The sequence below is a fragment of the Schistocerca gregaria genome, chromosome 4, assembly GCF_023897955.1.
Source record: "Schistocerca gregaria isolate iqSchGreg1 chromosome 4, iqSchGreg1.2, whole genome shotgun sequence".
Classification (NCBI taxonomy): domain Eukaryota; kingdom Metazoa; phylum Arthropoda; class Insecta; order Orthoptera; family Acrididae; genus Schistocerca; species Schistocerca gregaria.
The window spans coordinates 722,554,930-722,578,168 of record NC_064923.1 but is presented as its reverse complement, the minus strand read 5'-3'; the positions used below and the strand labels follow the sequence as shown (position 1 = coordinate 722,578,168).

The window sequence follows — 23,239 nt, the reverse complement described above, 5'->3', positions numbered from 1 at the left end:
CAACTCTGTTTATGAATGCTATGGTCTGGGGGCAGTTACTACCAAAGTAGCCACAGTTTTATACAGTCCTTATGAAATGAGTTAATCACTACTAACAGATGGTAGCATATATACTGTAACTAGAGAGACACATTCAAATGCGTTTACGGGTACTAACACCTGGTGACAACTACTACTAAATAATAACAGTTTGTGCTTGCTGTTCCAGTGATCTTTTCCATCATTAACACACTGTAACATTTATACTTTAACATGAAACATGTTCAGATGCATTAATGTGCACTAGCACACTGTGTCAGTTACTCTCAGAACAGACAGTTTTACACTGAATGAAATTTTCGGTCACTATCACACACAGACATATAGTTGTAGTAGTAGTAGTAGTAGTAGTAGTAGTAGTAGTAGGAGGAGGAGGAGGAGTAGCTTTATTCATCTGTAGATCTATTTTTACAAGGAAATAGGTCATGTCAAAGCATTTACAAATTTATATATCTAAAAACAAAGATTCTGTAACTTACCAAACGAAAGCGTTGGTATGTTGATAGAAACAATAACAAACACAAACACACACCCAAATTTCAAGCTTTCGCAACCGACGGTTGCTTCATCAGGAAAGAGGGAAGGAGAGGGAAAGACGAAAAGATGAGGGTTTTAAGGGAGAGGGTAAGGAGTCATTCCAATCCCGGGAACGGAAAGACTTACCTTACGGGGGGAAAAAAAGGACAGGTACACACACACACACACACACACACACACACACACACACACACCCATCCCCGCATGAAAATGTCTGCTTGTGTCTGTATATGTGCGGATGGATATGTGTGTGTGTGCGAGTGTATACCTGTCCTTTTTTCCCCCTAAGGTAAGTCTTTCCGCTCCCGGGATTGGAATGACTCCTTACCCTTTCCCTTAAAACCCTCATCCTTTCGTCTTTCCCTCTCCTTCCCTCTTTCCTGATGAAGCAACCGTGGGTTGCGAAAGCTGGAAATTAGGGTGTGTGTTTGTGTTTGTTATTGTTTCTATCAACATACCAACGCTTTCGTTTGGTAAGTTACAGAATCTTTGTTTTTAGATGTATTTTTCCCACGTGGAATGTTTCCCTCTATTATACTCATATAATGGAGGGAAACATTCCATATATATATACATCACATTTCATTTACAGGTTCCTACATGACTACAGTGTAGTTTCTCTAGGAGAAGGTTGGTTTCATAAGTTTTGGCTAGCTATTCTTACGTGTTCAGTTCACACGTGCTCCAATTTGAGCTTTAATTATGCGTAACTTTGTTACCTCAATTGGGTTTACGGCCATTGAATTTGTCTCCAGTGGTGTACTCAGATAACTAGTGGTTGTATTATTGTCTTTCACAATATAACTTCAAAATATAATTTTCTCAGGGTTTCTTAACACTAAAATCATTCTGGATTCAATGAAAATCTTATATCTTACATCTACACACACATAATAGAAAAAAATGTTCCAACAAATGCTTAAGCTTTCTACACATATTAAATGTTGTCCATCACATAAACTATTTACTAGTGAATTGTTCATTTCAACTGTCCTCCTTAACATCTTTACACAACAGATTATTGCACCTTGACATCAGTTTAGCTTTGTGCAATCATTTAGAGCATGTCAATTTTATCATCATTCAAAGAAGAAAAACACAAGTAAGCCTAGAAAAAGGGAAACGCAAACGTATCCTTATAGTTACATATTTCTGCACTCTTGTATATTCTCTATACAATTATATATTATTACTGGTCATTCATTGTACAAATAATTTTACATCCTTTCGAGGGTGCAGCCCACACACTTTCCCCGACTGAGGATCTGCTAATAAGACCCATTTTGTGGTATTGGCCTGATATTATCGTATTGCTCGCCGTTTTGCTGCTCCGGGCTAGGCCTGCGATTCTTTTGCCATGTTCGGTTTCCGTCACTGTGATTATTGTTATTTCATGGAACTCTGGAATTTTCCATCGGCTCTTTCATGGGTGTCCAGCTTCGTACCGGTCATCGAACCTCAGTTTCCTATCGTTATTGAACGGTGGACCATTGCCGTTTCAGTTCCTCCCATTATTCCCGTTCTGCACAAGTTCTTGCCGTTTATTGTTTCCTCCACCGTTTACACAATTAGTGTTTGACATATTATTATTATTTCGGTCATTTCTGTATCCGGATCCGTTACTTCTCGCCTGATTAAATGCTGCCTTTATGTCTTCTTGAATAAGATCAGTGGAGTCAAGAACAGACAAAAAATGCTCCATGTCATTTTCTGGCACATGTATGAGTTTTTGTTTTACATGGATTGGTAAGTGCGACTTTAAAGAGTCTTATTAGATCTCTTGCTGAAATTTGTTCATCCCAGTAGCGGGTTTTATTTATATATTGTTTGAAATATTTCCTTAAATTTCCTAGGTGTGGGGAATATGGCTACGTATTGTAAACTTCTTTACGCAATCGCTCTTGTAGGCATGCTGACCAGTGTTTAGCCAAAAATGCTTACTCAAATTGTTCGTAGGTTGTGCAGTTGTCAGCTGCTTCTGTCACCCACAATGCGGCATCCCCTCGTATATATGATGTGGTGTCACCGCCAGACACCACACTTGCTAGGTGGTAGCCTTTAAATTGGCTGCAGTCCGTTAGTATACATCGGACCTGCGTGTCGCCACTATCAGTGATTGCAACCCGAGCGCCACCACACGGCAAGTCTAGTCCAGAGAGACTCTGTAGCACTCGCCCTCAGTTGTACAGCCAACTTTGCTAGTGATGGTTCACTGTCTATATACGCTCTCATTTGCTGAGATGCCTTCAGCTACATCATTTGCTAGGACCTAGCGAGGTGCCAAATTCAGTTACTAGAAGTCATATCTCAAGAATGTATTCTGAACAGATAATATTGTGAATCATGTACCATCAAGAGCGATGTTCATCATTAATGGATTAAAGTTAAGTATCAAACTAATTACGTCCGCTTTCTGAATTCTAATTCCTTGTCATGTTCCAGACCTCACGTCAGTGTGGTTCTTCCCTCCTCACGCCAGCCTACATGAGCTAAAACGCGTGCATTTCGGCCTCCATTCGTAACACGGTGTTGGCTCTTCTGCCAACCCAACATGTGACATAGTTTTTGTTCTATGACTTGGGTCGTGTCTATTTCTAGTTTCTCCATTCGGTTGGCCAGTAGACCTATATTATCAACTATGCTGGTGTTGGCCACCTGTAGGTTATTAATCTTTTTGCTCAATTCTTGTACAGCTTTCGGGATTGCTTCGTAATTCTGCTTTAAGCCAGCACTCTTGCTCTGTATAACATCTAGCGACTGCATTAGTTGCAGGTCTCTCTCTTGTTGTTTCCGATCACGTTCTGCCTGCTTAGTGTCATGCTCTGCCTGTTGTTGAACAAACCTAACCTGAAAATTGAGCATGTGTTCTAACATTGCTTGTAACGACTGCCCCCCTGACACCTCACCACTCTCTGGTTCATGTCCTGTTTGTGTGGGTGGTACAGTTTCTTTACTTCCTACTGGAGCACTGGTAGGCAGTGGCATCGTTCCTAGCGCCTCTGCCCCCCAGATTCTCACATTGTATAACCATGAATAAATTGCTAGTGCTACTCAGAGCCCCACCTTCTACTTCAGCATCACTGCTTACTGATTGCTGTTCCGAATCCATACTGATGTTCCTTTGGCTACGCAACGTAACCATAGTCGGGCAAAAATTAACTTAAATATTCTGTCACTCAGATTTAAAGTGTCTAATCACACACAAGAAATGGTCATTCCTTGTAAACACGCTTCACACTAGGATAACTAATTACTTTCACTTCACACTAGGATAACTAATTACTTTCACTTGATCCTGTTGTATTCACTAGTCACAAACTACAAGCACACCATTAATGATTTGGGAACACCGCACTACAGCTACTCCACTACCAACAGGACAACTAGACCGTAGTCTTAGCTTTCGTTGATTTATCTTGGGGTGCAGCTGTCCCCTGGTACTGTGATAAGTACTATTTCTTAAGGGTATGTGATCTTGTCTTCAGCCTCTCTCTCAATGTTGAGTTTTCTCATGTAAAAGATCATTTACACAGATTACCACACAGTATGGATTGTATAACACATGGAACTCATTTTGAAAGTGATTAATCTTTCTCACAACAAAGTTCAATCGCAACGATTCCCAAATTATTTCTCAGTTATTGTGGCCGCTGCATATTCGGGCCCCACATTCCGGGTGACAGTTCAATGCGATGAGTAGACCGTCTGGTTTTAAACTTTCTTTGCTTTTTGTGTTTAATTTGATTGGGAAACCGTTGAGATTGAACTTAACATACACATGGATGGACATGAGAAATTAAAGGTTGCAATAAATTTTTCATATGTGATTATTACTTTACATATGTAATATTCTGTTGCAGATTAATAACAATGAGTTTCTGTGAATAGTCCCAAAATAATGATTCCAATTTTACTTCTATTCAAGTAATAAAGCTGTTTGTGCAAGAATGAAAATATTATTGTCCATCGAACTTACAAACATTTTCAAGTTGCAGTGGATTTTTGTTTACTGGATGTACCCCGACTAGCTTTGAAGCATAAGAGTATCTTATAAAAATAGAGGGACACATTCCACGTGAGAAAAATATATCTAAAAACAAAGTTGATGTAACTTACCAAACAAAAGCGTTGATAGAGACAATAAAAAACACACACACAAATTTCAATCTTTCCCAACCCAAGGTTGCTTCTTCAGGAAAGAGGGAAGGAGAAGGAAAGAGGAAAGGATGTGGGTTTTAAGTGAGAGGGTAAGGAGTCATTCCAATCCCGGGAGTGGAAAGACTTACCTTAGGGGGAAAAAGGGACAGGTAAACACTCGCGCACACACACACATCCATCTGCACATATACAGAGACAAGCAGACATATGTAAAGGCAAAGAATTTGGGCAGAGATGTCAGTCGAGGTGTAACTACAGAGGCAAAGATGTTGTTGAATTACAGGTGAGGTATCAGCAGCAACAACTTGAAATTAGCGGAGGTTGAGGCCTGGCGGGTAATGAGAAGAGAAGATATATTGAAGGGCAAGTTCCCATCTCCGGAGTTCTGACAGGTTGGTGTTGGTGGGAAGTATCCAGATAACTCGGACGGTGTAACACTGTGCCAAGATGTTCTGTCCGTGCACCAAGGCATGTTTAGCCACAGGGTGATACTCATTACCAACAAACACTGTCTGCCTGTGTCCATTCATGCGAATGGACAGTTTGTTGCTGGTCATTCCCACATAGAAGGCTTCACGGTGTAGACATGTCAGTTGGTAAATCACGCGGGTGCTTTCACACGTGGCTCTGCCTTTGATCGTGTACACCTTCCAGGTTGCAGGACTGGAGTAGGTGGTGGTGGGAGGGTGCATGGAACAGGTCTTACACCGGGGGCAGTTACAAGGGTAGGAACCAGAGGGTAGGGAAGGTGGTTTGGGGATTTCATAGGGATGAACCAAGAGGTTACGAAGGTTAGGTGGATGGCGGATACACACTCTTGGTGGAGTGGGGAGGATTTCATGAAGGATGGATCTCATTTCAGGGCAGGATTTTAGGAAGTCGTATCCCTGCTGGAGAGCCACATTCAGAGTCTGATCCAGTCCCGGAAAGTATCCTGTCACAAGTGGGGCACTTTTGGGTTTCTTCTGTGGGAGGTTCTGGGTTTGAGGGGATGAGGAAGTGGCTCTGTGGTTATTTGCTTCTGTACCAGGTCGGAAGGGTAGTTGCGGGATGCGAAAGCTGTTTTCAGGTTGTTGGTGTAATGGTTCAGGGATTCAGGACTGGAGCAGATTCGTTTGCCACAAAGACCTGGGCTGTAGGGAAGGGACCGTTTGATATGGAATAGGTGGCAGCTGTCATAATGGAGGTACTGTTGCTTGTTGGTGGGTTTGAGCTGGACACACATGTGAAGTTGGCCATTGGACAGATGGAGGTCAATGTCAAGGAAAGTGGCATGGAATTTGGAGTAGGACCAGGTGAATCTGATTGAACCAAAGGAGTTGAGGTTGGAGAGAAAATTCTGGAGTCCTTCTTCACTGTGAGTCCACATCATGAAGATGTCATCAATAAATCTGTACCAAACTTTGGGTTGGCAGGCCTGGGTAACCAAGAAGGCTTCCTCTAAGCGACCCATAAATAGGTTGGCGTACGAAGTGGCCATCCTGGTACGCATGGCTGTTCCCTTTAATTATTGGTATGTCTGGCCTTCGAAAGTGAAGAAGTTGAGAGTCAGCTGCCACCGATTCCATATCAAACGGTCCCTTCCCTACAGCCTAGGTCTTCGTGGCAAACGAATCTGCTCCAGTCCTGAATCCCTGAACCATTACACCAACAACCTGAAAACAGCTTTCGCATCCCGCAACTACCCTTCCGACCTGGTACAGAAGCAAATAACCAGAGCCACTTCCTCATCCCCTCAAACCCAGAACCTCCCACAGAAGAATCCCAAAAGTGCCCCACTTGTGACAGGATACTTTCCGGGACTGGATCAGACTCTGAATGTGGCTCTCCAGCAGGGATACGACTTCCTAAAATCCTGCCCTGAAATGAGATCCATCCTTCATGAAATCCTCCCCTCTCCACCAAGAGTGTCTTTCCGCCGTCCACCTAATCTTCGTAATCTCTTGGTTCATCCCTATGAAATCCCCAAACCACCTTCCCTACCCTCTGGCTCCTACCCTTGTAACCGCCCCCGGTGTAAAACCTATTCCATGCACCCTCCCACCACCATCTACTCAGTCCTGTAACCCGGAAGGTGTACACGATCAAAGGCAGAGCCACGTGTGAAAGCACGCATGTGATTACCAACTGACCTGCCTACACTGTGACACTTTCTATGTGGGAATGACCAGCAACAAACTGTCCATTCGCATGAATGGACACAGGCAGACAGTGTTTGTTGGTAATGAGTATCACCCTGTGGCTAAACATGCCTTGGTGCACGGACAGAACATCTTGGCACAGTGTTACACCGTCCGAGTTATCTGGATACTTCCCACCAACACCAACCTATCCGAACTCCGGATATGGGAACTTGCCCTTCAATATATCTTCTCTTCCTGTTACCCACCAGTCCTCAACCTCCGCTAATTCCAAGTTGCCGCCACTCATACCTCACCTGTCATTCAACAACATCTTTGACTCTGTAGTTCCGCCTCGACTGACATCTCTGCCCAAATTCTTTGCCTTTACTTATGTATGCTTGTGTCTGTATATGTGTGGATGGATATGTGTGTATGCGCGCGAGTGTATACCTGTCCTTTTTTCCCCCCTAAGGTAAGTCTTTCTGCTCCCGGGATTGGAATGACTCCTTATCTTCTCCCTTAAAACCCACATCATTCCGTCTTTCCCTCTCCTTCCCTCTTTCCTGCTGAAGCAACTGTTGGTTTGGATAGCTTGAATTTTGTGTGTGTGTGTGTGTGTGTGTGTGTGTGTGTGTTTGCATTTGTTTGTGTGTCTAGCAACATGCCAACGCTTTTGTTTGGTAAGTTACATCAACTTTGTTTTTAGATATATTTTTCCCACGTGGAATGTTTCCCTCTATTATAATAGAAAGAAACATTCCACGTGGGTAAAATATATTAAAAAACAAAGATGCTGTGACTTATCAAACAAGAAAGCGCTGGTAGATAGACACAATAAAATACACACACACACACACACACACACACACACACACACACACACACACACACATTTAAAGCTTTTGCAACCCAAGGTTGCTTCATCAGGAAAGAGGGAAGGAAGAATCATTTCATTCCCGGGAGCGAAGCAACCTTGGGTTGCGAAAGCTTTAAATTTGTGTGTGTGTTTGTGTGTTTTTTATTGTGTCTATCTACTAGTGCTTTCTTGTTTGGTAAGTCACAGTAACTTTTTTTTTTTTTTTTTTTTTCCCCCCCTGAATGAAAAGTTACAAAAGCTGCAGCTTGTATCCGCCTGTGAATGCACAAGTTAAAATCTACTATCTTCTTTTATTCTGTGTATAATGCTGTGAATAGAAACACGTTATTGTTTTCCTTCACCTCTACCTGTACCCTTTTTAGGATGTGGTCGTTATTGCAATCGTATATTTAAGTCTGCCACTGCTGCAGACTGCTTGCTCGCTGCGCAGCTCCTCACTCCCAGCGGTATCCAATAAAATGCTGAAATTTCTTAAATGAAATGGGTAATGTCTGGTGCTAACTTTGCAGTAATTGTGACAAACAGATTTTACTAGATAAATATATTTTAACAGATACAATTAAAATCTTTACACACCTTTTACAACCCCAGCTACAAATGGCGTCGATCATCGACTTATGAAAAATGAAAACTACCTAAGAGCCTAAAGCAATGTCGCACGTTCTTTTCCCATTCAGTCCGTGCAGAAGACAAGCAATTCTATTACAATGTATTGCCTGTTTATATCTTAACTAATTCTTGTATAGTCTTTGTCATTTCTCATTACATACCATTTCTTCTGTGGTGGTTTTCACATCCTCCACCACGTATAATATTTCACACTCTTTTGAATAATTATTTATGATAGCAAAATTCATAATTATCTTTTTCCTACAAAATTGTGTCCTTTTGAAATTCAATTAACAGAAATACATATAAATTATTCGTTAACAGTGAGCATTATACATTGAAATTTTCTTTTGACTTTCACTTTGGATGCGTGCTGCCAGAGAACATTACAGGGCCCAGCTCAGATTTCAGACAATCGAGGAAATAGTTGGTATCTTTAATACAGGATGGAAGTCTTTGTACTTTGGGTTGTTGGAGTTGATCAACTAAGGCAGATATACATTCGGTGTGTGGTGTGACAAATTAAAATAAGAAATATTGTTCACCGTCTCTTACGAGAGCCTGAAAACTATTTTTGTTGTCAGCCAGAAAGCGATGGAGAATGTACTGACAATAATTTCCAGTCTGCAAGTCAACATTCTGGTCTTGCCCACTGAAAGTAATGTTTCTACTCTCTGTTTACTCAGCAGGATCAGGAACTATAATTATAAATGGAAGTTTTGTGTTCTAACTGTTTCAGTTATATTTAAGTAAATTTCACACGCACAACACAGTAATGTTCCTGATAATAATGATGTCTCTATCATAAAGAGCAGTTCAGAGGTGAGCTCTATAGTAAGTTCCCAATAAATGGTCTTTCATCCTGACTTCTAGTAATGTAATGTAATTGCTCTACAAAAGTGGAAAATAATCTCACGACTTGACACACAGTTTTGTTAACATTACGGGTGGCACACAAACAGTTACTTCTGCGAATCTGAGCGTTGCAGAACGGTGTACAGTCCTCGTGAGTTCACTTCTTATTTGTGCCAAAAACATGCATTTAGCTGCAGCCTAACTGGGACATCATCCAAGCCACACATAAGCCAGCATTTGACTAACATGGACTGATTGATAACTGGGTATATTTATATATGGGCGCAGGAGATGGCCGAAGGGAACACCTGCCATCATCCAGTTTCTCAGACACACAATATTTTATAACATTGTTGTGTATTAATTTAGAATTTTTGTATGAAAGGAATTACGTTGGCTATAATCACAGGAAAAGATTTGGCTTGCCTGCATTTAAACTGTGCCATCTGGAATTTTTAGAATGGAACTGACAGTAGAACGTGACCCCTGAACTATAACTTTGAGACGTTGTATTGATTATTTTGTACATCGAAGCCTTGAAGCTTGTTATAGCTCTATTATTTAACTGGTTTCATCAGGTACTTTAATCAAAATTTTCTATCATTAATATAAAATATACTTAATTGATACAAATAAGGACTGTTTTGTGTCAAATTTAATTTTCAGTAAGTCACTCAAAAACTGTTAGAGGTAGCTTAATGGGGTCACTTAGTTACTGTTTTTAGTGTTGAACTGAAGCTTCGTACAAATTTTCGTGTTTCTAAATCTAATCTATAGTGCCTTTAATTTTTTTGTAAAAGCACTGATTTTGAGCAAAATATTGCTCCATTCGAGATGCAACTTGTAACAGTTGATTTTGGCATACATTTATTCATTCTGACCAGTTTTTGGATTTCTAGCTTTATTATTTTGCACCACTTGGTTTTTTATTTAAAACTTAAGGAATGATATACTTATGATCATTCTGAGATTTGACAATTTCAATGTTAATATACTGAAGCATATGTTGACAAAGTTTGGAAAAACTTCTCTAATTTTAATTTCATTATTAAATTATGGGGCAAGACTTCTATGCTATGCACAGACACATTATGTCGACATGACGCTAGTAGCAGTGAACTGGGGTAAGTCCTCGCACACTTGATCACTTCTGTTTGTCACAAATGATACAGTGCTTGTCACCACAGGTGGGTGCTATGAAGACAGCAACTATAGGACGACCAGGATGATTGGGTTTGTGGATCGTCGAAAGAAGATAAAAGGTGGGGGTGCATGGTTTGGATGGGGTAAGAAGTTCTATGGACTGTGGTATCAGTCTTTGTGAGTAGCCTGAAGTTTATAGAAGGGGCTACAGCTCAGTTTGAATCACAGGGATGGGATCTTGATGGCAGATGCTGTATGTAGAGGTATCAGACAGCTGGTGAAGACCTTCACTAACATACTCCTGTTGCCACAGGGGTAGATCCTTTGTCTGCTGGGAGGATAATGATGGAGTCATCAGCCTTTAGGGAACAGAGAGCCTGGAATTCTGCTGAGGGCAGGTTGGGGTCATGTTGTAGGGGCCTGAGGAAAGCTTGTAAAGAAATGCTGGATGTGAGGAAGGCTTGTAAGTGATGATTCTGAGGTAGTGGTGATGGAACAAGTTGGGATCATGGTTAGAACTACTTAAGGCAGGGTTCAATGCCAGGTTTGCTGTTGGAAAGGCTTTGGGATTGGGTTGCAAAGTGATATTTCCAGTTGACATTATGTGTAATGAAAGTAGGTCCTTCACCAAAGCAGCGTGGTTAAATGCAGTTCTAGAGCTGAAAGTGAAACCCTTGTATAATATATATAATTCAAAGGGGGAGTGCTTTGAACGAGAGACTGAGAACACTGTACTATTGTGACTGGTACATGTGATTATGAGTTACTATAGGTCTGGTGACAGGCTGTGGGATGTTAAGGAGGCTGGCCAAGCTCTGTTAGTAGGAGAGAAGTTGTGGTTGATGGTGTGGCTGTTTAGGGAGCTGGAAAGGGACAGGAAGTGAAAAACCACTGTTCAGGTAGTTAGGTGAATGTGGGATAGCTTTATGAGGCGAAGTCTGGCATGTTGTTGCTGTCAGAAGTTAGCTTGGCAGATGATACCATCCACAGAAACATGAGGGGCAGATAACTGCAGGATCTTGTAAAAGGGAACAAGTTTGATGGCATGGAAATTGGCAGAGGAGGCATATTGGTCACAGATTGGAAAAAAAGTAAAGTAGTAGTCTCCTCTGACCTGGAGTTCTGGATGACTTTTCTAAACACTACCCCTTTCCCTAAACCTCTCCAGTCCTTTCCCTTCACCCCTTTTCCTCCACCCCTTTTCCTCCCCCTTCAACTCTTCTACCAGGAGGAGGCGCCACTGGGTCTGATGGCTTGTGAAAGTCAAATACTTGTGTGTGTGTGTGTGTGTGTGTGTGTGTGTGTGTGTGTGAGAGAGAGAGAGAGAGAGAGAGAGAGAGAGAGAGAGAGAGTATTCCTAAATCTTCCCTGATGATTGCAAAATACAATAATAATTACAGTCTTTCAAAAATTCCAAGCACGTAACAGGTAACAGTACCTCAAATTACAAAATTTAAACTTTTGTTGTTGTTGTTGCTGCTGCTGCTGTTGTGGTCTACAGTCCTGAGACTTGTTTGATGCAGCTCTCCATGCTACTCTATCCTGTGCAAGCTTCTTTATCTCCCGGTACCTACTGCATCCTACATCCTTTTGAATCTGCTTAATGTGTTCATCTCTTGGTCTCCCTCTATGATTTTTACCCTCCACGCTGCTCTCCAATACTAAATTGGTGATCCCTTGATGCCTCAGAACATGTCCTACCAACCGATCCCTTCTTCTAGTCAAGTTGTGCCACAGACTACCCATCTAATTTCAGCATTCTTCTGTAGCACCACATTTCGAAAGCTTCTATTCTCTTCTTGTCCAAACTGTTTGTCATCCATGTTTCACTTCCATACATGGCTACACCCCATACAAACACTTTTAGAAATGACTTCCTGACACTTACATCTATACTCGATGTTAACAAATTTCTCTTCTTCAGAAACACTTTCCTTGCCATTGCCAGTCTACATTTTATATGCTCTCTACTTCGACCATCATCAGTTATTTTGCTCCCCAAATAGTAAAACTCCTTTACTACTTTAAGTGTCTCATTTCCTAATCTAATTCTCTCAGCATCACCCACTTAATTCGACTACATTCCATTATCCTCGTTTTGGTTTTGTTGATGTTCATCTTATATCCTCCTTTCATGACACTGTCCATTCCATTCAACTGCTCTTCCAAGTCCTTTGCTGTCTCTGACAGAATTACATTGTCATTGGCAAACTTCAACGTTTTTATTTCTTCTGCATGGATTTTAATACCTACTCCAAATTTTTCTTTTGTTTCCTTCACTGCTTGCTCAATATACAGATTGAATAACATTGGGGAGAGGCTACAACACTGTCTCACTACCTTCCCAACTACTGCTTCCCTTGCATGCCCCTCGACTCTTATAACTGCCATCTGGTTTCTGTACAAATTGTAAATAGCCTTTCGCTCCCTGTATTTTATACCTGCCACCTTCAGAATTTGAAAGAGAGTATTCCAGTAACATTGTCAAAAGCTTTCCCTAAGTCTACCAATGCGAAAAACGTAGGTTTGCCTTTCTTTAATCTAGCTTCTAAGATAAGTCGCAGGGTCAGTATTGCTCACGTGTTCCAATATTGCTACGGAATCCAAACTGATCTTCCCCGAGGTCAGCTTCTACTAGTTTTTCCATTCATCTGCAAAGAACTAGCGTTAGTATTTTGCAGCTGTGGCTTATTAAACTGATTGGTTGGTAATTTTCACATCTGTCAACACCTGCTTTCTTTGGGATTGGAATTATTATATTCTTCTTGAAGTTTGAGGGTATTTCGCCTGTCTCATACATCTTGCTCACCAGATGGTATAGTTTTGTCAGGACTGGCTCTCCGAAGGCTGTCAGTAGTTCTAATGGAATGTTGTCTACTCCCGGGGCCTTGTTTTGACTCGGGTTTTTCAGTGCTTTGTCAAACTCTTCACTTTCAGTGCTTTGTCAAACTCTGCACGCAGTATTGTATCTCCCATTTCATGTTCATCTACATCCTCTTCCATTTCCATAATATTGTCCTCACGTATATCGCCCTTGTATAGACCCTCTATATACTCCTTCCACCTTTCTGCTTTCCCTTCTTTGGTTAGGACTGGGTTTCCATCTGAGCTCTTGATATTCATACAAGTGGTTCTCTTTTCTCCAAAGGTCTCTCTAATTTTCCTGTAGGAACGATCTATCTTACCCCTAGTGAGATAAGCCTCTACATCCTTACATTTGTCTTCTAGACATCCCTGCTTAGCCATTTTGCACTTCCTGTCAATCTCATTTTTGAGACATTTGTATTCCTTTTTGCCTGCTTCATTTACTGCATTTTTGTATTTTCTCCTTTCATCAATTAAATTCAATATTTCTTCCGTTACCCAAGAATTTCTACTAGCTCTCGCCTTTGTACCTACTTGATCCTCTGCTGCCTTCACTGTTTCATCCCTCAAAGCTACCCATTCTTCTTCTACTGTATTTCTTTCCCCCATTCCTGTCAATTGTTCCCTTATGCTCTCCCTGAAACTCTGTACAACCTCTCGTCCTTTCAGTTTATCCAGGTGCCATCTCCTTAAATTACCACCTTTTTGCAGTTTCTTCAGTTTTACTCTACAGTTCATAATCAATAGATTGTGGTCAGAGTCCACATCTGCCCCTGGAAATGTCTTACAATTTAAAATCTGGTTCCTAAATCTCTGTCTTACCATTATATAATCTATCTGATACCTTTTAGTATCTCCAGGGTTCTTCCATGTATACAACCTTCTTTCATGATTCTTAAACCAAGTATTAGCTATGATTAAGTTGTGCTCTGTGCAAAATTCTACCAGGCGGCTTCCTCTGTCATTTCTTAACCCCAATCCATATTCACCTACTACGTTTCCTTCTCTCCCTTTTCCTACTGCCGAATTCCAGTCACCCATGAATATTAAATTTTCGTCTCCCTTCACTATCTGAATAATTTCTTTAATTTCATCATACATTTCTTCAATTTCTTCGTCGTCTGCAGAGCTAGTTGGCATATAAACTTGTACTACTGTAGTAGGCGTGGGCTTCATGTCTATCTTGCCCACAATAATGTGTTCACTGTGCTGTTTGTAGTAGCTTACCCGCACTCCTATTTTTTATGCATTATTAAACCTACTCCTGCATTACCCTTATTTGATTTTATATTTATAATCCTATATTCTCTTGACCAAAAGTCTTGTTCCTCCTGCCACCGAACTTCACTAATTCCCACTATATCTAACTTTAACCTATCCATTTCCCTTTTTAAATTTTGTAACCTACCTGCCCAATTAAGGGATCTGTCATTCCACACTCCAATCCGTAGAACACCAGTTTTCTTTCTCCTGATAACGACGTCCTCCTGAGTAGTCCTTGCCTGGAGATCTGAATGGGGGACTATTTTACCTCCGCAATATTTTACCCAAGAGGACGCCATAATCATTGAACCATACAGTAAAGCTGCATGCCCTTGGGAAAAATTACGGCTGTAGTTTCCCCCTTGCTTTCAGCCACTCGCAGTACCAGCACACCAAACTATATTTCATAATATGAAATACATTTCTATTTATATATTCATTTTTATTGTCATGCACTGTTTGATGCTCAGTTTGTGTAACCATTTTCACAAGTATTTTTGTACTTCAAATGTCGAATTGGTGAGTCCATTCCTGGGCACTCCTTACAGTGTCCATGGTTATATTCATGCTCAGCAAATTACAGACTTAAAAGAATAGACATACCTAAAAGGATTCAAAACTATTTTTAAATGCATAAAATACATTTTGTAGTTTTCAGGTAAGTAATAGAAATTATAAGTTAGGGGAATGTTAGCTGTATTGGAGACTCACGTGGTCTCTAATTCAAAGTGAACTATTTAATTTCCAGATGAGAATATTACCATTGCCAGAGGCTTCTTATTCCTCTCAGGTATTTCAGATAACATTTAGCAGAGTATTTTTCTAAAACATTAAATAAGTTAGTATTGAAAATTTCTAAATACCTTTTTTATATTGTTTCAACATTATTATTATTATTATTATTATTATTATTATTACACATACAGTAATCAATCAGTTGTAACTAGAGTGAAATAAAACTGTTGCCTTTCGTTATATAGATGTTTTACTACAGCAAAATTCTGTTTTCTTGTGCTTAATTAACAGTGTGTGTTATGCTCCCAAATTCTTTCCCTTTACAAACTTGTTGATTAAAGAAGTGGATTTGCCAAACAAACTACTACAAAGACTGGGCCCCCAATCATTGTTGCTTCATATATACCAAATAAGACTTAATTATACATGTCACTTCCAATACTTTATTGTATATCATCACTTCATTACCATATACTTCTCTATTACAAAATACATTGTTGGTCCATATACTTCACTAATTCAGTACCTTATTAATTAAACATGAAGACCCATGCTTTGCTTTACTTACAAAAATTACGGTGCTAAATGACACTCAATAGCGAAAAATGGTATGGCTATCAAAACGTTACCCTTTCATATAATAGACAAAATAATATGTACTTCGTGTTGTAATTCCCTTAATCAACATATTTCTCATTTCTCAAGACTAAAGAGCCACCTAATGACACACTTTTTCTCAACAAACTTTGTTGTAGATAACATTACTTTCTTACTTCAACATTCTTTGCCTTGGCCAAGTGATTTATAACACTGTTAACTTTTATTAAAGATGTACATTCTCTCAGGCCACACAATTTAATTTCATTTTAAGCTGACCAAATGACTTAAAAATTGTTTTCAGATATTTATACTGGTGGTCATGAATCATTATTAGATACATTTCTTTTGCTGCTGTTATACAGATTTCCTTTCATTTTCACAGACTTACAGTTTTCTTCACTTTAACACAGTCTTTCTTATAAATTTCACATTTTCTCATATTCTGTCTCACATATCATTTTAAATTACCTTTTTAGTTGAAATAGATTCATTATTACTGGCACAAAAATTGCACCATTGGAGAGACTCAACATAAATAAAACATCATAATGTTTTAAAAACAAAGATTCTAAGACTTACCAAGGTGTGTTTGTGTGTTTCGTTCATGTGCCTGTCTGCCGGCGCTTTCCCGCTTGGTAAGTCTTGGAATCTTTGTTTTTAATATATTTTTCCCATGTGGAAGTTTCTTTCTGTTTTATTTACATCATAATGTTTATTAGACATTGTATATGCTTCCATCTTCTTATTTGTGTAAGAAAATTACAATTGTAGATATATCAAATTTTTTACAATACACCTGAATTTAAGGTAATGGAAGATAATTACTTTTCTTACACTCTTTGGATAGAATGGTATAGAACAGTCAAAGAAGTTAGTGATTCCAGAAAAGAAGAATGAAATAACACAGCTTGGGGAGGCACTACTTGCCATACAATGTATTTACTAAAGAGCACTGAACTTCCTGCCTATTAAGAGGTTCACAGTTACATCTACATCTATACTATGGAAACCACTGTGAGGTGCTTGGTGGAGGGTACATATTATTGCACCAGTTATTAGGGTTTCTTCCTGTTCTGTTCACATATGGAACATGGGATGAATGATAAGTTGAATGCCTCTGTGTGTGGAGTAATTATTCTAATCTTATGCTCGCAATCTCTGTGTGAGTAGTATGTAGGGGAATTTAGTATATCCCTAGAATAATCATTTAAAATTGATTATTGAACCTTTGTTAATAGACTTCCCTGTGATAGTTTATGCCTGTCTTCATCAGTCTCCCAGTTCAATTTCCTTAGTATCTCTGTGACACTCTCCCATGGATAAACAAACCTGTGACCATTCGTATACATTCAATATTGCCTGTTAGTCCTATCTGGCACACGTCCCACACACTTGAGCAGTATTCTAAGATGGGTTGCATGAGTGATTTGTAAGAAACCCCATTTGTAGACTGATTGCACTTTTCCAGTATTCTACCAGTAATTCTGATTGCACTTCTCCAGTATTCTACCAATAATTCGAAGACTACCACCTGATCTACTCACAACTGAACCTATGTGATCATTCCCTTTCATATCCCTACAAAGTGTTACACCAAGGTATTTGTATGAGTTTGTGAAGTGGAGAATTTGACATTTCTGAATATTTAGAGCAAGTTACCAATCTCTCTACCACTTTGAAATGCAGCTTCTCTCAGATAGTACTTCACTGTGGTTAACTCCATTATTTGCTAAAAGCCTGATTTTACCATTAATATTGTCTACAAGGTCATTAATATACTACATGAGCAGCAACACATCCCTGGGGCACAACCGAAGTTACTTCTACATCTGACGATGACTCTCTCTCCATACCGAAAAGTCCTCAATCCAGTCACAAATTTCACATAATATGCTATGGTTTTGTATTTTGACAATAAGTGTAGGTGCAATGCTGAGTCAAATGCTTTTTGGAAATCAAGGAACACTGCATCTACCGGGTTGCCTTGATTCAAAGCTTTCAGTATGTCATGTGAGAAAAGTGCGAGTTGGGTTTCACATGATCAGTGCTTTCAAAATCAATGCTGGTTGTCTTTGAGAAGGTCGTCCTGTTCAAGATATCTCATTATGTTGAGCTCAGAATATGTTCTAAGATTCAACAACAAATCAGTGTCAAGGATATTGGATGGTAGTTTTGTGGATCGCTTCTACTACTCTTCTTGTAGACAGGTGTGACCTGTGTATTTTTCCAAGAACTGGGCACAGTTCAGCTTTAATCAGTTCAACAGTTTCTCAACACCACTGACACTGATACTTCTTTCATTCCTCTTTCCAGTGGTGCGAGGGTTAAATTGGAGAAATTCTGCTTGGTTTTTGTTCGTAATGGGACATTTGAAAATTGAGTTAAGCATTTCAGCTTTTGCTTTGCTATACTCAATTCAGTTCCTGTCTCATTCGCTAGGGACTATACACTAACTCTGGTGCCACTAACAGTGTTTATAATGACCAGAATTTCTTAGGATTTTGTGAAATGTTATTTGACAATGGTCTGCTATGGTAATCATTGAAGGCATCATGCATTGCTCTCTTGGCAGCCAACTGTATTTGATCGAGCATCTCTCTATCAATAGCCCTACGCTTTTTTTACATGTGTTATCCAGTAATCTCTGTTATTTTAGAAGTTTCTTTACAGTGACTATATACCAAGGAGGTTTTCTCCCATTATGAAATGTTCTTCTGGGTACATATCTGTACAGTGCATGGTCAACTATTTTTTTAAACTTGAGCATGAGTTCCTTTATATGTTCGTGACCTGTGCTGAAAGTTTCAGGTTCCTCATTGAGCTGTAACTCTACTGAATTTTTATCTAGTTTACCGAACATGTATAGATTTCTGCGTGTTTTAGTTGTCCTTTGGTAATCATTGTTGCCACAATCACATCATGTTCACTGACATTAGTCTCCAATGTGGCCATCCTCAAAGAGGTCAGGTCTATTTGTTCCCATTAGATCCAATATATATCCATCATGAATGGTGTTCCTAATGTATGTTGTAGGTGGTTTTCAGAGGAGGAATTTAGTAATATTTCACAGCATGTCTTGTCACTACCGCCTTTAACAAAACTGAAATTTTCCCAATTAATTGTTGGATGATTAAAGTCTCCACCGATGATTATAGTATGATTGGGGAACTTACATGCAAATGAAATGAGGTTTTCTTTGAAGTTTTCAGTTACATCAGGAGATGGGATAGAAGGATCCAGTTATAATTTATGCCCATTTGTGATATTGAGCCTTTCCCGAACAATCTCACATGCAGCTTTAGTTTCTATCTCAGTGGATTTGAGTTTCTTGTCTGCTGCGACAATCCTTTGAATATACAATTAAATTTTCCCCAAAAATCTCACTACCATCAATTTTAGGTTTCCACCAGCTTTCTATACCTAGTATAATGTGAGCTTCACTGCTTTTCGTGAGGGCTTCAAATTCTGGCGCTTTGTTGTGAATGCTTCAGCAGTTTACGCCTAGGATTTTAATACTCTCATCTGTGACTCCCTGCCCTTATATCTATTTTTTAAATATTTGATGAAACATTAATCATATTATTCAAAACATCATTTGCTATTTCAGTGTCACACACAAAAACAATTTTTGATCATAAAAACATTATTCAATGACAATTCCATTGAACATTGCATACACACTGAAAACTACTTTCTGTGCATCTACATTGAATGCTGCTGTTTATAAACAGATCTCTCAACTGTTAAGTCTGAGAATTCTGCCAACTTTCAGTACTGGTCATTGATCAACAGATTTGTTTGCTTTAGCAACCTTTCTCTTTCCAATATGCATACATTCTGTTTCAACATTGTTACACACATCAAAATTTACATTAACTCCTTGCTCTACTGTTTTCAGTCTGTCTCTTGGAAACAAATGCAGACCAGGCATAAACATAAAGAGTCAGTTCCGTGGGAAGGAAAGTCGGACCATACTTTTTTTGTGTGTCAAGATATGGCTTTATTCAATATGTCCATTATCCAAAAGAACGATATGTGGTCAGAGAAAGGAAACACATGTTGATAACTGAATAAACGTAACAGAGGCAATGCTTAAAAAAGTTCTGTTCTGGATTACAAAAAATGTGGATAATCATCACTAGATGATTCTAGCACAATATTTGGCCTGCTTCCCAAAACATACCAATCCAATGCCTTAAAAAAATCAAAGTTTGCTTAAAATACAAAGTACAAAGCAGAACAACGTGGGAATGCTCAGAGTGTAAAGCGGCATTGCATCTGCCACAGTGCTTTCAAAACTGCAGTGCCATACAGGACTATTTTTGAAGTTATAGGTATTTTCCTATTAAAAATTTGCTCAAGGGGAGCATTTCATGTTGTAATTATATTTTTTGTGAAGTCACACAATCAGAGGCTTTTGTCAGGTAACAGAAAATGCCAGTAGCCTCTAATTTGTTATCTAATGAATTAAGTACATTCTCACTGTATGTGGAAATAGCCTTCTGTATATCTGAAGCCATAAGAAACCCAAACTGTGACTTGGACAATATGTTATATGCAGTTACGTGCTTAAGGAGATGCAAATAACATATTGTCCAAGTCACAGTTTGGGTTCCTTATGGCTTCCGATATACAGAAGGATATTTCCACATACAGTGAGAATGTACTTAATTCATTAGATAACAAATTAGAGGCTACTGGCATATTCTGTTACCTGATTAAAGCCTCTGATTGTGTGACTCACAGCTTTCTCATAAGTAAATTAGAATATTATGGTATCACCTGTAGTGCAGCAAAATGGTTCAAGTCTTACCTAACTAATAGGAAACAAAGGGTGTAGTTGAGAAATACCTGTGGAGTAAGCAATTTGACTGAGCGAGGTGGCGCAGTGGTTAAACACTGGACTTGCATTTGGGAGGACGATGGTTCAATCCCGCGTCCGGCTATCCTGATTTAGGTTTTACGTGATTTCCCTAAATCGCTCCAGGCAAATGCCGGCATGGTTCCTTTCAAAGGGCACGGCCAACTTCCTTCCCCGTCCTTCCCTAACCCGATGAGACCGATGTCCTCGCTGTCTGGTCTCCTTCCCCAAAACAACCCAAGTAAGCAATCTGTCTGCATCTGATTGGGAATTAATTATATGTGGTGTTACTCATGGTTTCACCTTGGGTCTGTTGCTTTTTCTTGTGCATATCAATGATCTTCTCTGATACATTGCCAGATGCTAAGGTTGTTTTGTTTGCACATGATATGAACATTGCAATAAGTAGCACATCAAGTACATATTTAGAAATGCTGCCTATCAAATTTTCACTGACATTAATAAATGATTTAAAATTACTTCACTGTCATTAAACTTCGAAAAGAATCACTATATACTGTTCAGAACCTATAAGAGATTTCCTTCCAGCATGTGTGTAACATGTAAAGAACAACAGATTGAAGAGGTTGACAATACTAAATTTCTGGGTTACACTTTGAAAACAAATTCAGCTGGGAAGGAAATACCACAGAACTGCTGAGGCACCTAGGTAAGTCTGTATTTGAATGAGAATTTTGTCAGATGTAGGAGATATAAATATAAAAAAGCCTTGCATACTTTGTGTACTTTCATTCTATTACATCTTACTGGATCATATTCTGGGGCAACTCATCAAACCGAGCAAAAGTTTTTAGTGGGCAAAAGCGTGTAATAAGAATCATTTGTGGTGTCAATTCAAGAACATCATGTTGAAACCTGGTCAAGGAACTTAATATTCTAGGCACTCCTTCTCAGTATATTTATCCCTTAATGAAATTAATATATCTCTATTTCCAACTAATAGCTCAATACATAGTATCAATACTAGGAATAAGAACAATCTACGTAAAGACATAAAATCACTTACCTTGGTTCAAAAAGGGATCCAGTACTCAGAAAGGCACATTTTCAATAGATTGTCAGCAACCACTAAAAGCTTGGTTTCAGATAAAGCATGGTTTAAACAGAATTTGAAAGACTTTTTGATAGGCAACTCCTTGTACTCTATAGATGAGTATCTTAACAGGGGCTGTTGACCAGCTTAAGTTACATTTCAGTTCTGACAGCACTTGGTCACAACAGTCGAGATTAGATATATTTTGTGTATGATAAATTTATTAAAAGTGTGTAACTGTGTTTCATTTAGACAGTGTATTAATTCTGTAAATATTAGCAGTTCCAGTTTACTGAAATGTATTCACATATTTTAACATTCTCTTCAGGATACTGAGTATTATATTCAAATGTTTTGTGTATTTTATGCTATCTATGCTATACTTTCAAACTTGTTCCACACCCAAAAGAATCATCTCATTTTTGAGTCTATGGAACGAACACTGAATATAATATAATCTAATCCCTTTCATACCCTAAGACTCATACAACTATCATCTGGTTTTTGTATTTCTGTTGTAAACAGCCTTTCACTCCCTGTATTTTACCCCTGCTAGCCTCAGAATTTGAAGAGAGTATTCCAGTCAGTACTGTCAAAAGCTTTCTCTAAGTCTACATATGCTACAGCAGTAGGTTTGCCATTCCGTAACCAGTATTGGCTCATATTTTCCTACATCCGAACTGATTTTCCCCAAGGTTGTCTTCTACCAGTCTTTCCATTCTTCTGTAAAGAATTCATGTTAGTATTTGCAGTCGTGACTTATTAAACTGACAATTTGGTAATTTTCACACCCTTCAGAACCTGCTTTCTTTGGAACTGGAATTATTACAAATTTCATGAATGTCCGAGGGTATTTTGCCTGTCTCATCCTTCTTGCTCACCAAATGGAAAAGTTTTGTCATGGCTAACTCTCCCAAGGCTATCAGTAGTTCTAACAACGTTGTCTACTCCCAGGGCTTTGTTTCGACTTCGGTCTTTCGAAGCTTTGTCAAATTCTTCACGTAGTAACATATCTCCCATTTCATCTTCATCTATGTCCTCTTCCTCCTCTTCCCTTTCCATAATATTGCTCTCAAATACATCTCCCTTGTATAGACCCTCTATATACTCCTTCCACTTTTCTGCTTTCCCTTCTTTGCTTAGGACTGGTTTTCTATCTGAGCTGTTGCTATTCATAAAGGTTCATCTCTCTTCTACAAAGGTGTCTTTAATTTTCCTGCATGCGTCACTTATTTTACCCCTGGTGTTTCATGCTTCTACCCATTCCTGCTTAGCCATTTTGCACTTCCTGTTGATCACATTTTTCAAGACGTTTGTGTTCCCTTTCGCCTGTTTCATTTACTGCATTTTTATGTGTTCTCCTTTCATCAACTGAATTCAATATCTCTTGTGTTACCCAAGGATTTCTATAAGGCCTAGTCTTTTTACCTATTTGATCCTCTGTTGCCTTCACTATTTCATCTCTCAAAGCTCCCCATTCTTTTTCTAGTGAATTTCTTTCCCCTTGTCAATCATTCCCT

The 23,239-nt window shown here is 39.1% G+C and overlaps 1 protein-coding gene across 15 annotated transcripts in view; it reads left to right on the top strand.

The window, feature by feature from the left end:
• LOC126267244 (protein phosphatase 1B-like) overlaps positions 1-23,239 on the top strand; it is a 244,760-nt gene that overhangs the window by 114,978 nt on the left and 106,543 nt on the right. The gene's annotated exons all lie outside the window — the stretch shown is intronic.